This window comes from Macrobrachium rosenbergii, chromosome 43 (genome assembly GCF_040412425.1).
Source record: "Macrobrachium rosenbergii isolate ZJJX-2024 chromosome 43, ASM4041242v1, whole genome shotgun sequence".
Taxonomy (NCBI): Eukaryota; Metazoa; Arthropoda; class Malacostraca; order Decapoda; family Palaemonidae; genus Macrobrachium; species Macrobrachium rosenbergii.
Window position 1 is genome coordinate 47,529,125 of NC_089783.1, and position 12,498 is coordinate 47,541,622.

The window sequence follows — 12,498 nt, forward strand, 5'->3', positions numbered from 1 at the left end:
TATATATATATATAAATGTATATATATACATTATATATATATGTATATATATGTATATATTATATACATACAAAACTGGAAAAGCCTCCCTGATGCTCGTACGTTGAAGAAGCGGTCAGATCGCTTTGAAGATTCATTGCTTGAATTTCTTAAATGTTGTTGACGTAAGAATATATTCGTCTGCCTGGTGCCTCTTCTTCATTTATATCTTAGTGCATTTTACTTATCTACTCTTTTACTGTTTTACTCTTTTTTTTCTGCAACCTTTTGCTTAGCAAACTACTGACCTTTTAAGCACGATAATAATAATAATAATAATAATAATAATAATAATAATAATAATAATAATAATAATAACATGCATCCTTACGAGGTTATATCTGAGCCGTATCTTTATTATGAGCTGTACAGTCGAAAGGATCCATTACTGTCAGCAGAGACAGCTCACAAATAAAATTTCTTTAACGAACTCCTGATAAAGACTTCCGTCAACCAACAATCGCACAAATACACACAAGAAAAGGCTGTCAGGTGAAAATCAGCTTTGGAAACAATAAACTCATTCGCAGACAGTAATTTGGGCTTGGAAACTTATTTCTTTTTAACTTACTCTGGGGGGGAGAGAGAGAGAGAGAGAGAGAGAGAGAGAGAGAGAGAGAGAGAGAGAGAGAGAGAGAGAGTTATCTTTTAACTTACTCTGGGAGAGAGAGAGAGAGAGTTATTTTTAAAATTGCTCTAGAGAGAGAGAGAGAGAGAGAGAGAGAGAGAGACCTACTTTTTAAATTACTCTAGAGAGAGAGAGAGAGAGCTATCTCTTTAAATTACTCTAGAGAGAGAGAGAGAGAGAGAGAGCTATCTCTTTAAATTACTCTAGTGAGAGAGAGAGAGAGAGAGAGAGAGAGAGAGAGAGAGAGAGAGAGAGAGAGAGAGAGAGAGAGAGAGCTATTTCTTTAAATTACTCTAGAGAGAGAGAGAGAGAGAGAGAGAGAGAGAGAGAGAGAGAGAGAGAGAGAGAGAGAGAGACACTTTTTCAAATTACTCTAAAGAGAGAGAGAGCACCATTTCTTTAAATTACTCTAGAGAGAGAGAGAGAGAGAGAGAGAGAGAGGTTGGGAGAGAGAGAGTTATTTCTTTAAATTACTAGAGAGAGAGAGAGAGAGAGAGAGAGAGAGAGAGAGAGAGAGAGAGAGAGAGAGAGTTATTTTTTCAAATTACTCTAGAGAGAGAGAGAGAGAGAGATTGAGATAGAGAGAAAGGGTTAGGGAGAGAGAGAGCTATTTCTTTAAATTACTCTAGAGAGAGAGAGAGAGAGAGAGAGAGAGAGAGAGAGAGAGAGATGCCTTAAGAATATAATTAGGAGCAAACTTGCTCCACAGGCGCAGACAAAAGGTTAAAGGTTTATCCAGTCTCTCTTTTATTTTGCATCTTTACTTCTGAAGAAACGGTTTGTTTTCCTTTGCTCTTCTTTTGACTGTTTTGTACTCTTCTTCTTTCCCCAGTTTTAGTTTTCTGTAAAAGAAAACTATTGTGCCGGCTTTATCTGTCCGTCTGCACTTTTTTCTGTCCACACTTTTTCTGTCCGCCCTCAGATCTTAAAAACTACTGAGGCTAGAGGGCTGCAAATTGTTATGTTGATCATCCACCCTCCAATTATCAAACATACCAAATTGCAGCCGTCTAGCCTCAGCAGTTTTTATTTTATTTAAGGTTAAATTTATCCATTATCGTACTTCTGGCAGCCCTATGGGTACCAACAACACAAGCCATCACCGGACCGTGGCTGAGTTTCATGGGCCGCGGCTAAGAGTTTCAGGGATCGTGGCTGAACGTTTCATACAGCATTATACGCTGTACAGAAAACTCGATTTCGCCGAAGAAATTTCGGCGCATTTTTTACTTATTTGATTTTACAAATAGATGAATGGATCGATAAAAAAAACCGTTATTAAGACGAACAAGCAGTTTTTTCTAATCTTGACTGAGGAGGAGGTTAGCCTTGATATTGTACAGAAATGAAGGAATAAGAAAAAAAAATACCCTTTCTCATCTGAACTTCCTAAATCTTTTACTCTTCAGGCCTACTGATAATTTTACAATAAGCCTGTAAGGGGTTTCAGACTATATATATATATATATATATATATATATATATATATATATATATATATATATATATATATATATATATATATATATAACATATATATATATACTGATATATATATATATATATATATATATATATATATATATATATATATATATCTCATATATATATATATATATATATATATCATGATCTGGTCAAGTCAAAACTATGCTTATCCGCTGAACTTCTTTAACATACAATATAAATATATAAGTATGAATGTTGCTGTAGATATTTAATTTACTTAATAGCTTCATGAAATACAAGACCACTCGTACTGTACATTAGCCTAGACAGCCTACTAAATATCAAGCGCAATCAAACTCAGCCCGTGGTACTATACACAGCTTATGATTCGCCTGCAACGTTTAAATTAACAAATGAATAATACCCATTTCTTTTTATTTAACATTAAACTACAGTTAACCTCCTGTCTGCCTTAAAATCAAGCTGGGAAAATGCTCGCGTTTGCCCGTCACCGGTCACCATGCCAGTGGCAAACGTGAGGACTCCGGAGGCGAGCTACCGTCAGCAATGACGGTCATTATCCAACCGCCGACAGCGCCAATTTCCCTCCGTTTACTTATCTTTCCCCGGTCATTTTTTTTCCCCTCCGTGCGCGCCGTTTTCAGCGCTGATTGATGGTAACTGCAAATATGTCGGTCAAGTGCATGCGGGTGTTCCCTTGGGACCAAGGTCCTCATTTTTGATGACCTGGGGCAAGTCTTTGTTTTCCTATTTCTTGGTTTATATTGCAGTTACTTTGTACACGTTGGTATTCAATGCTCAGTCATACGAGTTCTTTATCAGGTGTTTCGTCATCTGTAACTCATCACTGCCAAACCTTTATATATTTTCAGTTTTTCTACTTATTACACCCTTCCAGTTTCAAATTTCAGTCGTCAAAAATTATACAGCAAAATTTTACATTCCTGCAAATAAATGCCATTCCTTTCTACACAAAATTTCAAAATTACCATTACTTACAAATGAGAAACCGTAAGACATATCTTCTGTGATGGCTGAAATCATTTGTAACCTAAAAGAAATACGAAACAAAATACAACTTGGTTGAAGAGCAATTTTAAGCTCTCATTTTGACGAAGACTGACAGTAAATTACTGCCCCTGTCTTCTTAATGTCAGACCTTGAGTGAAAATTGCACCATTATGTTTAAAGTTCTTAATATAAACAGTTTACAAAGCAGAGCACCTTTACTTGCTCAATTCTATGTTTACAGCATTTTTCCCATAGCTGCCTGTAATTCCACTTTTTCACAATAAATGTAAGAATGAACTAAATTTCCTGTGATCGTCAATACAAATTAGAATTCCTGTGAACTTTCGTAGGAAGTTTATATTTCTTTGAAAGTTGGCGATGAATGTAAATACAACGGATATTTTGAACTATTATAGACCCATCCCCATTCTGTTAATGAATAAGGATTTGAAAATTAATGGATCAGAGTCTGTTACAGGTTGCTGATATTCCTAATACCAAATAATATTTAAGATCATTTCATTATAAGTTGCTGATGACCATGAATATTATGGTAGACAATTACAGCCTGACAGTGGTATACGGTTTCCTTTGTATTCTAGTATCATCATTACCTGTAATTTCATCATCATCCTCATCTTTAATATTTCTATGATGCTATTCCTTCTGTCTTCAGAATCATTTCTACTATTGCTATCCAAATGTGCATGGCATTGTGGTTTTCATTCTCAGTGTCATCGGCAACAATAAATAGGCGTCAATCCCGACACCCTCGCCAGTCATGACCCGTTGTTTCGTGTGAGCCTGATCAATCAGTCAGTCAAGCCAGGCTAGTTCCCGGAATCAGTCGACTGAATGTAAAATAAAAATTATTTAATAAGCAAAAATTATAATTTTCAAACGTGCCACCATAAAGATTCAGAGACCTAGGTGCCAAGGTACCATACGTAGGCCTACTTGGTAGATTCAGCGACCGTCATGCAAAAAAGTAAATCACATAAAAGACAAACGTTCATATGCAGAAATTAATTAGCCAACACACTGTTTAAAACGTGATAGTATTACAACATGTTACCCATGCAATATGAGTAAGCGCTATGATGAGAAAAAGCGTATGATTTTTCACTTCTGTCGAACCTCTATGGGCATCTGGTTTATCAACGGTTGTGTTAACATAAAGAAATTCAAATACGCATATTATAGAAAAAATTATTAATAAATACATGTGTTCCGTAAGGGCCTCTCAACCACAAGTGGTACATGAATTGTTTACCGAAGCATGACAACAAGTGAGAGCGCGCTATGCGTGCCAGTCGCACGGGCCAGTGTAGTGTAGTTCCTCCCCAGAGACCAGTCACCAGTGATGTAATACATTAGTTAACTCACCTGACCGTAAACGAAATCTTCTTTCCTCCTCTCTAATTTTCTTGACCACGAGCTGGACTGCAAGTTGCTATGAATGAAGATTATCTTCAGTTCTTCGTTAGCACAGTGACGCCACACAATAGTTTATTTCGTTCGAAACTGTCACGGAGCAATCACAAAACGAAAAAGTTTGGCTGACAACTTTTCATCCGGAATTAACCTCGGGAACTTACTCGCTTTCAGGCCACTACTTTCCACCACCACCACTGAGTGACTGTCTGACTGACGACACTCTTCCAGGTTAAGTTCCGCTCAGTTCCACCGTTCCCAATGAGGGGCGGAGTCCCGAAAGGTTCCAGGGGCTTTGTAGCCACTCCAGGTTTGAGCATCCATTCTGTGGTCTGGATAATGACGACTTGAAACGTAACAGGAAAGGAAGAGTGTCTGTGTATGGCCAGGCCCTTCCTTCGTGTCATTTCCCATTTCCGGCAATGAATTAGGTTCGAAGTGAAAACATACCTTCAGGTCATAGTCCAATGGAGTATAACTTAATAGATACTAAGTTTCATGTATATTTTTAAAAGACATTTCTCTATATTATGTTTCTATTATGAAAGTACCTTGAAATCTTATTTAAGAAAATCCCCAAGGGTAGGTTTCCTGTGCCATTTTTTGAACTACTCTCTCTCTCTCTCTCTCTCTCTCTCTCTCTCTCTCTCTCTCTCTATATATATATATATATATATATATATATATATATATATATATATATATATATATATATATAATTACACACACTCACACACATATATATATATATATATATATATATATATATATATATATATATATATATATATATATATATATATATACGAGGAAGAAGCACCAGTTAACAAAGATTGTATTCTAGTAACATACTTTAGGAAATTAAAGTCCTTAGATTAAGAAGAAAGGGATTAACTTCCATCGCGGTTCTTAATTTATTCTTCAGCAAATATATTAAATGGTCTATTCTAAGCAACGGATTTTCCTGTAAAATGCTGGGCGTTTAAAGGTCTCTAAAATTAAAACCCAAACCCATCGGTGAAAAAATGGGGTTCTCACCTCAGACTGGATTGGCTTGTCCAGCCAGCTAGCTGTCTTTTCCAGTTGACCTCCAGCAGAGGGAATTACTTGTGGAATAGTTCCACTCCCTCTGGGGTAGGGGGCGGGGATTACCTCGCTGAGGCTCCACAGCCGGCCCCCCCCCCCCTCGATAAGTTGGTCATTATTTGATATCATCACCTTCCCGCAATCTTAAATGGAAAAATAAAGTCCGCAGCACCATGTACTATGTAGTACATTGCTATATACAGGAAGCTTTCGCCAACTTGATCAGTTGGCCTCTTCAGCCAAAAGCGAAAGCTTCTTGTATATAGCAATATACTACATACATACTACCTTGGAATTTATTTTGCCATTTACGTTGGTCATTATTTGCGGTAGTTATTAAAAGCTAGGATGTTGGTTCTAACTTCTGAATCGAACATGCGGTGTTAGTCTAGTTAGGAATGTTATCAATGTTATCAGAATTAGATGCAGGCGTCACAGTCTAGTAAGGACTGTCGTCTGAATTAGATGCACATTTCAGTCTAGCTAGGCTTTTCATGTGCCTTAGACTGATATGACTACAAGCATAACTTCTGGGTTGGGAGGGGCCCTGGTTAATTTGTAACTGTTGAAATGCAGCGGAAGGGAAAAATCTATAAGTATTGCTCGTCAGTACAAACAAGTTCGACTTGATTTTGACAGATTTCGTGTAGAAACTGTAGTGGAATTGAAGTTTAGAGTTTCAATGGATAAAACAGTAAATTTAGAGCCACACAGTCCTTGATTTTGTGAATGTACAATAATTGATAATAGGAGGTTTAAGATGAATGCTAATTAGGTGTTTTGAGTCTAGCGAAAGGAGAAAGATCATCCATTTTCTGTGATTATCGCTCCCTCAAGTCATTCTAAACGGCTGCGGTTCGTCGCTCAACTTTTCTTTTCAAGCGTCCACTGCGCTGGCTCATCTTCCGTCTCTTCAATCTTATCTCCTTCAATAGATGACCTGACGAGGTCTTCCAACTCTCCGCTCATAAAAACTTCATAATGTTCTGTGATATGGGCTTCCATACCCTTTCTTGTCATATCAGTAAATCCCTCAACCTGCATCCCTTGTTATCTGGATGATTGTGTATACCTCTCGTTGATCCCTGGTCAAGTCTTTGAAATCATGAACCACTTCCTTCCAAAAAGTCTTCCAGTAGACACTCAACGCTTCTTAATTTAATTCATCCAGTGACCCTTTCATGGAACTTATAGCATCAGTAGGCCAGCCGTATGAGAGCTGATAGTCAGCTCAGTGGTCTGGTTAAACTAATTTAATAATAATAATAATAATATAACATCGGGAATGGTGTATGCTCTCCAGTAGCCCATTATTACAATGACTTTAGCTAGCGTATATACCGTAAAACATACATTTCTTTTTCTCATTTGCAGGTAAGAGGTCCTAATGCAAGACTTCGAACCTATGTTTGGTCAACAAGCAATCACTTATCAGATCCCAAATCAGTAATGCTGATGAAATGACATTAGTTTGGTATGTGCTGTGCAAATGCCGCAGGAACTCACAAGCTGGATACTCGAAAAAAGAGATGATTCCCCTCCATAATAATGATAATAATAATAATAATAATAATAATAATAATAATAATAATAATAACGCAGTGTCTTCATTTGATGACGGATAGGCTTCCTTTAATTTAAATGCTTGCTTCACAACAATATTGTTACAGATATTCCCCGTGGAAATTAACCGTTATCAAACAGAGGAGCCTGGCCTTCCTTCCAGATCTTGTAAATGTTCTCCTGCATTTTCATAATGTGCCTATCAAGCATGATTTGGTAGTGGATGACGGCCACTTTAGACATCTTTTTCTTCTATCTTGATATGAAGTCTATTTTTTTCATCGAATATCCAGAGTATTATCATGATGACACAAATACATTGCCTAGAGAGGTTCCTGGATGAAGTGATGGTGACATTATAAAAACAGATAAAAACAAATTAATAAATGAATAAAAATGTAAATAAAATATAAAAATACAAGTTGAATTTAGAAAGAATAATTTTCGTAACTAAATCAAGAAATGAGCCCACAGTCCAACGGTGAAACAGCTTTTCAGTTTACGGCAGATAAAGGGGAGATCAGGACAAATACAGCTCATGAAAAATTGAAAAGCATCTGTAACCATAACAATGATAGAGAAATAACTATCTATAAAGAACGTACCAAACTGTGGATAAAGCGTATGCGAACTGGACACGTTCTGTATTAATTTAAAGTAAGATTTGCAATGAAATTTTCTCTTATTTCGAAGATACTGCAGGCTACGAATACTCTTAAGAAAGAAGCCACACAAGGCCGTAAACTCATTGACAAACCTCTGCAGTGCTATTTACTGGTGAATTCTGGTATATTCTTTTTTCAGGTTGCCAAAAATTGTTGCTACCCGACGATTGCCAAGTGGTATTTAAGAGAATATTTGTCTTCAAGCTTTGCAACACCGTTGTTACATTGTTGTTGCCCCTAATTGCCGTGCAATATTTTCGAGAACCGTGTATTCTAGAAGAGGGTAGATATTTGGAACTGCTATAAAAATCCAGCTGAGTTTCCGATGTAACCATCATTCGTCATCAGACGAAAGTCACTAGAGTACATACTAGTTTTTCGGACTCAAACTGGTCAGTGAATTAAATCACAGGACTGACTTGGAGAAACTAATTTTCTTCATTATGTTTTTCTGCAATTTTGATTACTTGTAACTGTATTATTTAAAAATTCACAACTATACTGCCAACTACTGGGTCTACTTGACCCGAGTTGGCATTATGACAGAAAAAATAGAGGATAGAAAAGGGTTAGAATTATTTAAAAGGTCTCAAAATCAAATGAATAAAATCCATAAAACAAATTTGTTAAAACTTGAAATACATCCGCAAACGAAACGAAAGAGTGGCTGATTATATCACTAAACAAATGAACTCAAACCCAAGATTAATGAAGGACCAAGACCAAGGCTAAAAAAAAAAAAACATTGGTTGTATGGCCACTACCTGGTGCAAGGCAAACAAATATGGCAGCTAAAATAATCCTGTTTCATACATGAAACAGCAGGTCACAAATCAAGGTCGGTATCAACTTCAGGAGCAATCCGAACTGACTCCACGCTTACGGGTTCCTCCAACTGCTCAGAATATCAGCAGTGTGCCAGTGCATTGGACTAGTCCTTCAAGAATCATAATTTGTGGCGGGAAACGAGTAGTGCCTTTCATTTTCTCCCAGATGTGGATTAATGAGTCTTTTCTCCAATATTTTATACAGTAGTGTCTCACTTATTTAGTCTTAATTGCACGTTTTGAGTAGCCATTGTCAAAATACACGTCTAATTCATAAATGTTAATCAAAAACATATGTATTAGACAATCCAGAAGCACCGCACCTCGCTAAATACAGTACTTTGATATTTATTCGAAGAGCTATCATTATATAGCCTATTCGGCCAGTGCGCTCAAATGCACATCAGCGATGTTACTAACAAACGTCAGCATGCCTACTTCATCTTCTGTTACAAATTTAATGACCTCTAACATGAAAAGGCCTAAAAGTTTGCAGCTCACCATAATTCTAATTTGGATATTTAACATACAATTTGAAAAAGCGCACTCCTACGCTGGACGGGGGCGCAGAACCTAAGTGGCCACATTTCATCGATTTTTTCATTCAATTACCAAAACTCTCACCTCCGAAATACTGTACACTGGTAATAATTTTTCTAATTAGTCCTCCTGTTTATTACAAGAATATATCCAAATTTCTAATAGTCCATTCTACATTTCACGGAACGAAGGAACATCTTGAATTTATGCTCAACTCTGTATAATTTACAAAGGCAATTTTAGCATTGGCAAATAACTACGCTTTTGTGAGAAAAAAATAGTAATACATTTTAGACTTTATTTTATAGCCATAGACGATTTTCTAACCCAGTCTTTCATGTACGTTTGTTGTCATTCATTACCTAATCCAGGGCAGTGTCCTAATGACGGTTTTGGGAAGGCAACATCAACAGTTATTTTAATAATTAAGATGCTTTGTGGTCATTAGTTACCGTTACCACCAACAGATGTCTCTACATTGTTTACAAACAAATGACTGCTCGAAAGGCTGCGTTCGTTAACAAAATACGAATGTTAGAAAATGGTAGAGTTTTAAAATGAAATTAGTCTGTTGGCGACCAACATTTGTTATTTTAAACATAACAGCTTGTTTGTACGTGGCCATTAAAGCACAAATTTTAATTATAGGCTGTTATCCGATTTTATTTTCTCACTAAACTCACTTTAGACGAGCCATAAATTGGGCATTTTGTTTCGCCACACTTTTACAAAAAAAGAACGCGGTATCGGATTATATTTAGCGGAGCTGTTTTCCGTTCGCGAAACAAAAGCGTTAAACGCGTGAAAGCTTTGTTGCCTGGCGCACTATTTACACATTTTTGTGACCTTGTTTTAATTCTAATAAAGACTATTATCTCGCTGTGTTTCGAAGAATTAGTCGTGGTGAATTGAAGAACTCGGCTGGCTGGTGTTTTTACGCGAATTTTAGAAGTGAAAAGCCGTCGTCTGTGAAGAAATTCGAAGAGGGCCAGTGCCAAGGCTAAAAAACCTCCTCAGCGCTAAAATATATCGTAATATTCACAGGTCAGTGGAGCGAATATTTACCGGTCATTAGGGTGAATGTTTACGGGCCAGTAGAGTGAATATTTACAGGTCATCAGGGTGAATATTTACCGGTCGGTAGAGTGAACATTTACGTGTCATTAGGGTGAATCTTGACTGGACAGTAGAGTGAATATTTACAGGTCATCAGGGTGAATGTTTACAGGCCAGTAGAGTGAATATTTACAGGTCGTTAAAGTGAATATTTACAGGTCGGTAGAGCGAATATTTACAGGTCGGGAAAGCGAATATCTACAGGTCAGCCGAGTGACCTGACTGTGCCATACATAGGCTAGGTAGGTACAGATCGTAAGAAAAATTCAAGGTAAAACCTTTACCTTAATTACGCAGCCTGATTGCCGGGGCAGGTTTCTCGTACGTAAGAAGACACAACCTTTCCTGTAATGCTAGGTCCTGACCTAACCGGATCCTACCTACCTAACCTAACCTGACTTAGGGTGACGTTCCCTGGCCAGGCCGGGTGGCCCTCAAAAAGGCCGTAACCTGTCCCGGTCGGCGACTGACGGGAATCAGGCCGTGAACAAAAGTGAAGTCTTACCTCCTGATAGGCCAGGCAAGGATAGGGTAGGCTAGGTCAGCAGTGTCAGGATTTTCCAATTTCTTTTGGCCACGGGAAAATTTGTGTTTTATGTAGGCTAGGCTAAAGCTAGCTTATGCTGGTAGGCTAATTTGTGCAAGGTATGGTAGATTTGTATATAGGCTAGCCTGTTAGCTTGCCGCAGCCTTTATGACAAATTGATTTATGGTATTTCTAGGCTAAGCAAGAGTTCCGCACAGACTGTTACCTTGAAAATTGATTTTTCCCATAGCTTTAGTGTTGCTGATGAAGGAGGTGGTGTTGTTTATTGTTGGTCATTTATTATTAACCTCTTCTCTACCCAACATGTTTGGGGACCCTTTGGGAATGCAGGGTTTTTGAAACGTTCGGGGATAGACTGGACCACCATGTTGTTGTTATGAAATGGTTCCGCTCATGCACAAGTCATTAGGGTGCCATGTGTTTAAGAAAGGATTGGCTTAGGAAACATTATAGAAGGAACTATATTAAATTAACATACCCTAACCAAACCTAACCTAACCTAGCAGGCTGTGTTACTTTGTCGTGAGGGCTCCAGCCCCTAAACCCCCTGATGAAGGAAATTCCACTTTTTACCTAAAGCTTCCTTATAACACTGTGCATGCGATAGCATTCCAGGATGGCCAGCGTACAACTCATTAGGTTAATTACAGGATAATTACATTGAAGGACAAAAAATAATTCTAAATTCTTAATAAGCAACCAAAATACTAGAGGAAAAATCATTTCTCAAAATAATACCCAATGCGGAGCTTGTTTTGCAAGCTACCCTATTAATATTTTCTTGAAAGCTCCCCAACACAAACCATATATTTTTTAACAGCTTCCCTCATGTTTGATGATTTCTTGCTATTATTGTTGTGCAAGGGTAGAATGCAGATGGGTCATGACTTACTTGTTGGGGGGGGGGGGGCTCCAGAGGAGCAAAGCCCTCCTGGCCGGGTTGGGGCACAGCATCCGAGGTTACACTTGGGACAGAATGTACAGTGAGGGGTCATGAGTTACTTGCCCCCCCTCCCCACCCCATCAGTTTAGGGAATGGCATCTGAGGTTAGGATAGGGGTAGTATGCAGAGTGAGGGATCATGGCTTACCAGGGGGGTCTAAAGGTGCAATGGTCCCCCTTAGCCAGGTTAGGGCACAGTGTTCAAGGTTAGGTTAGGTAATGGTAAGTAACCTTGACCCCTCACTGCATTGGGCAGAATGCAGTGTGTGGTCATGACTTATTTTGGGGGAGGAAGGGGATGAAACTTCCTTGGCCAGGTTAGGGCATGGCATCTGAGGTTAGGCAAAGGTAAGACTAGTTAAGGTATATTCCAGCTGAATTGCTTACTACAGTATCCCTGGCCCCTCACTCTGCATTCACTCTTCCCATGTTTCTGAACCATACATCATCACTGGTCAGGTAGAATGCAGAGGGAGGGGTCATTACCAAGGGTTAGGTTAAGATAAGTCTGTCTAAGTTGTTTTCCATTTGAAATGCCAACTACAGAAATGACTAATAGGTGTACAGTAGCCCTGACCCCTCGCTCTGTGTTCGTTCCATTGAAAACAAGTTTTACGTTTTTGTTCTTGA

General features: G+C 38.1%; 1 protein-coding gene across 1 annotated transcript in view; it reads left to right on the top strand.

Moving 5' to 3' along the window:
- Positions 1-10,055: 10,055 nt before the first annotated feature.
- The window catches only part of LOC136829066 (uncharacterized), a 76,208-nt gene continuing 73,765 nt past the window's right edge, over positions 10,056-12,498 (top strand). Inside the window, exon 1 of the mRNA XM_067087449.1 lies at positions 10,056-10,307. The gene's annotated coding sequence lies outside the window, so the exon portion shown is untranslated. The remainder of the gene's footprint in view (positions 10,308-12,498) is intronic.